Consider the following 5,338-nt stretch of genomic DNA (forward strand, 5'->3'; position numbering starts at 1 on the left):
GGCGCCCCCGAGACTGGGGGTCACGTGACCCACCAATCTGTAAGGAAATGCATTTATGAATGCATTTCCTTACAGAAAGAAGGAAGAGATATGAAGACTGAAAAAATTCAGCAAGAATGTAAAGATATGAAGAATGTAAAAATAGGAAGAATGTAAAAATTGCGAAAGAATGTAAAAATTCAGGAAGAATGTAAACATTTAGAAAGAATGTAAAAATATGAATAATGTAAAAATAGGAATAATGCAAAAATTCAGGACGAATGTAAAAAATTCAGGACGAATGTAAAAATATAAAGAATTTAAAAATTCAGAAAGAATGTAAAAATATGAAGAATGTAAAAATCCACGAAAATGTAAAATTTCAGAAAGCATGTAAAAATATATAGAATTTAAATATTCCGGGAAAATTAAGAAATTCAGAAAGAATGTAAAAATATGAAAAATGTAAAAATTCAGGAAATAATGTAAAAATTTAAAAGTAATGTAAATATATGAAGAATGTAAAATTATAAAGAATGTTAAAATTCAGAAAGAATGTAAAAATATGAAGAATGTAAAAATCCATGAAGAATGTAAAAATTCTGAAAGTATGTAAAAATATTAATTTGGTATGAAAACCAAATTAATATTTTTACATTCTTCCAAAACAAAAAACAGCAACAAATCCTCTAAAATGTGTATTGTTATTTTTAAAATCATCCTGGTTGATTTACATCCTCAATTTATTTTTGCAGAAGTGACTCAGACTCAGAGGTCTCAGACATGCTGGCTCTCTGACAGCTGATCCTGTTTGGCCTGATATCATCCAACATCTGGACACCATTGGGATTCTTTCTCATCTTTTCCTGAATCCTTTTCATTAAATAAATACATTATATGACAGCAAATATATCCAATCCCCAGAAGGAATCCCAGCTCTGTGCTAAGCAGAACAACCAAACTAATAAGAGCTGTTGCAGAAACAGTGAATCACCTTACAAACTGCAAAGCATCTTGAATATGTAAGTTGTTCTGGTCTATATTACTTTTATTAGTAAGAATGGTTTTATCTACTAAAATTCATAGCATGCACGGCTTTAATGATTTTGCTGTTTAATTTCTAGAATATAACACTATTTTGCTATATAATAGCAAAATTGTAACTTAATGAATAGCTCACATATGTAGAATGTTGCTGTACATAAAAAATCAAAAGGAAACAAATGCATAGTGAAGCATGCAGGGATATTATGAAATGTAATGGAAATCTACAAATTTAATACAAGGATACTGGGAACAGTTGCAGCAGGGGATGGTTGGAAGTTACAACATGTCATTTTTCTCCATTTAGAAACTATTAAGAAAATTGGATGCAGGTCCTTTCAGAAAAAAAAAACTAAACATATTATAGTGTTGCTCTGGTATTTATCGAAAAAAAAAAAAGAAAAAGAAAAAAGAAACAGTTATAGGACATGAAAGTATTTTGGTTGAGTTTTGTTTTTGTCAAAACAAAACTAGCCCAGTCGGCCTGATGGGATTAAGCTCAATCCTGTATGGTTTAGGTCAATGGTAAATTTATCTTTAGTAAATGTGATTAGAATGTATCATTATAACTTTGTTGAGCAAGAACATCAGGTTTTATCAGGAAGGGGGGCATTTGCAACAACTGCCTCAATATAAAACAAAAGACCACATATTTATTAAAAATATGTTTAAATATCTTTATTTTTCATTAGGTGTTAACTTCAGCAGAATACATTTGATCAGGTTAAAGACAGAATAGGTTAATGTGTATGCATACTCTCCCAATGCCTGTTTATAACTTTGTTTATGTACTACTGAGTAGTCAAACCATATAAAAATACATGTAATTTATCTAAGCAAAAAGGTCAATGATATATTTATATTGTTAGATCCAATTATTTAGTTGTAACATCGGCATATAGGCCTAATCTTATAGACAAATATAAAACTGTCATCTGATCAAAGCTGATTAATAACACTGCAATTGCATTTCAACACATTTTAAAATAAAATAGTAATGCAGCAGATATTAATTATAAGTTTAAAATAAATCATATTTGTAATATGTTGCAACCATCCCTAAATAATTTTGCAACTGTCTCCTCCTAGAGGTCAGTTGCAACATATTGCTCGTGGTATGCAGGAAAAAAATGTGAACACTGTACCTTTTTTTAAAAATCAACTTTAAATTGTTTCTCACTATTTACAGAAATATATTTATTGTATAAAAAGTTGCTTTGTCTAAACCCTGTGAGAGAGTCAAATGCAACAACTGTTCTATTTGCCCTGTGTCTTTTTACTCTTTATTTTTCCAGTCTTACTAAGGAAGGTTCTGACATATTTTTGAGATGGATGGCTGTGGTCTGCAACCAAGGCTGCTTCTGAGAAGATTCCCTGTGCTGTTCAAAATCAGATTGAGAAATCTTATAAGCTCATGGACCCTTCCCTACTTATTCAGTTCTTAGATGCATCTGTCAGCTGTCAGGCTTTTGTGAGGGGCTTGGTAATATTTATCTTTACATGATCATGGAGATGCTCCCAGTTTTCCAGTGACTGGGACAAACCACAACAATTGCCAAAACCTAACTTTTATAAGAAAGTTGTTTGGTGTAAATATTACTTTCCTCTAGACCAGTATACCAGTAAATATAAAGCTTTTAATTAAAACAATTTTAATTTTAAAGAACAACTTGGTCTCTGTTTATTTTGAAATGCTTAAACAGATGTAAGATGATGTAACATGAGATCTATGGTTTGTAACTGTTTTATGAATTTCTAATTATAGATTGATGTAATTGTAAACTGTAATGTAATTTGTAATGAAATCTTTTGCCGCTGTCTTGGCCAGGACTCCCTTGAAAAAGAGATTGTTAATATCAGTGGGACTTTTCCTGGTTAAATAAAGGAAAGAAAGAAATATGGTTGTGATGCCTCAAAGTCAACTGTAGTGTATAATATTGTGTGGATGTTAAAGCTCCAATGTGTTTTTCAGCGACATCTAATTGTCATTAGCGCTCCGTCTTATGCCAGGCCTCTCAGAGGCAATGCTGTGTGGCAAGCTGCCGCCTATGCCGCTGTGGTTCCTTTGGCCCCAGACGGCGGCATAGCTGACCAGCGTGTCCAGTTTGTTCTCCCACTGACATCCCGCTGCTCCTGCCTGAGGTCAGGAAGGCTGTCTCTCCTTACCTCTGTTGTCCAGGGGATTCGTGTGTTTTTGGCACTCTGACCACAAAGAGATCATTGATAATTGAACTTTTATTGATCTCACATTGGAGAAATTTATCTCTGCATTTAACCCATCCCCTTGGGGAGCAGTGGGCACGGCACCCCGGGAGCAGTGTGGGGTTAAGGAACTTGCTCAGGAACACAGAGTGGAGGCTGTGGGGATCGAACGAGGGACAGTACTTGCAACCTTCTCAGAGCACAAGCGCACTGCTCTAACCACTAGGTAGGCCAACTCTCCCCCTTTGCCCAGATGCGGGTCTGCTATGACAAAAATAAATAAAAATTGCAATAATCAGTGCTTGAAATTCAAGATTCAAGATTCAACAGATTCATTCAAGATTCAAGAAGAAATCCTGTAATCTTTTAAGCCTAATTTACATATATCTTTTTAGAATTAGTATATTATTAGTCTGTGTAGGATTGTATAGAAGCCTAAATTGCCACATCCCCATTCAAGTGTAATGCTGATCTCTATAGTCACTAGTTTGACAGCTTTGAGCTGCCATAGTCAGAGGCGTAGCCAAAAAATTTTTATAAGGGTGGCCAGGCAATAACCAATGGACACTGAAAGGTGGACGGAAGTGGATAGGTGTCAGAACCTCAGGGTCAATCTACACCATTCCAACAGGAAAAATAATGAGCACAACATCCATATTTGCTAAATAAAGACTAACTATATTTTCTTACAGCCTTTCCTAACAAATAGCTGAATAGATTTCAACATCTGTGCTTTCCAGATAAAAGGTAGAGTGTATACAGTTCTTTTCGGTTAGAGTTCTGCGGCGAACATCTTTTCCATTGTCATTACTTACCTACTTTTATCAATAATCATTATGCATAAAATTGATATTTACAAGTACTAATACCTACAGAAATTGATTATTTAATAAGTTTTTATTAAAATGTTATTTATCTATGATTTCACTGAAGACTCCTACATGATTTGCAGATACACATCATTTTCTCTTTACCCCATATCACACAAAATCTAGTTCTGAAAAGAGCAGGAATTCTGTACTTATCATCTTTAATATTAGTATATTGATGTGCATAGTTTACCACATTGTTTTTGTTGTCAAGTAATTGTTAATGTTTTCAATATTCTACTTGAGAGTATTACTGCTCCCAACATCTGTATTAGAAGGGATAAAATGGTAGGGGTGGCCACAGGGGTGGCCATTGCTTGGCTAACGGTGGCCATGGCCACCTCTGTCATCACTTGATCCGTCCCGGAAGCATGATCCGTTCTGCGCATACGCCATCAGCTCATTTGTGCATCCACATATACATGCGGGTCGCCCTCGATTTTATTTTGTTAAAAAGACCTAAATGACGTTCCCCCAAAATTGCAAGTATACAAAAATATAACATGTTAAAGGTTAATGTATTTCCTGAGAAAATAAATGCCTTAAAATGCTTTCTGTTTTAACACTCGTCTGTGCCTGATCTGCACCGGAAATGCAATCCTACCCTACTTCCAGTAGCTAACTTTTTCGGCTTTGGATTTAAACATAAATCTATTCTTTTTGAGTTTTATATATATTTCTTTGTGTTAACATTATGGTATATAGTGCGGAATTTAAAGAAAGAAACAACTAAAATGCAGATAAACATAGTTTAATCATATTTCGGCTGACTGCTCTGAGCATGTCTGATGATGTCACACGAGCAGTTTAACAAAGAACATGTGATAAGCATCAAAATTGTCTCACAAAACTCATAACATTTTTTTTAAAGATGCGTATTAGCATTCTTTGAAGAGTTAAGGGTAGAAATAAGTAATTCTAGTACCATAATTACATTATTTATGGAATACCCGGATGTATCTGTTTGCGCATACGCAGAACGGATCGTGCTTCTGGGATAGATTGGGTAGTGACAACCCCTGGCCCCCCATCTAGCTCCGCCCCTGGCCATAGTGCAAAAGATATCTGCCTCCACAAATGTGAATCCCCTGTATTTATAAATATCGATTTCTAAGGCAAAGCAAACATAAACATTGAGAATTCCAGTTCATATGTGAATATGAAATAACAAACACATAGATAATACATTTTATTTATGTTAGTAAATCCCTGTAATTATTACACACTGTACCTTTAAGTCCAAT

Source organism: Cyprinodon variegatus, unplaced genomic scaffold, assembly GCF_000732505.1.
Source record: "Cyprinodon variegatus isolate N-32 unplaced genomic scaffold, C_variegatus-1.0 Scaffold255, whole genome shotgun sequence".
Classification (NCBI taxonomy): domain Eukaryota; kingdom Metazoa; phylum Chordata; class Actinopteri; order Cyprinodontiformes; family Cyprinodontidae; genus Cyprinodon; species Cyprinodon variegatus.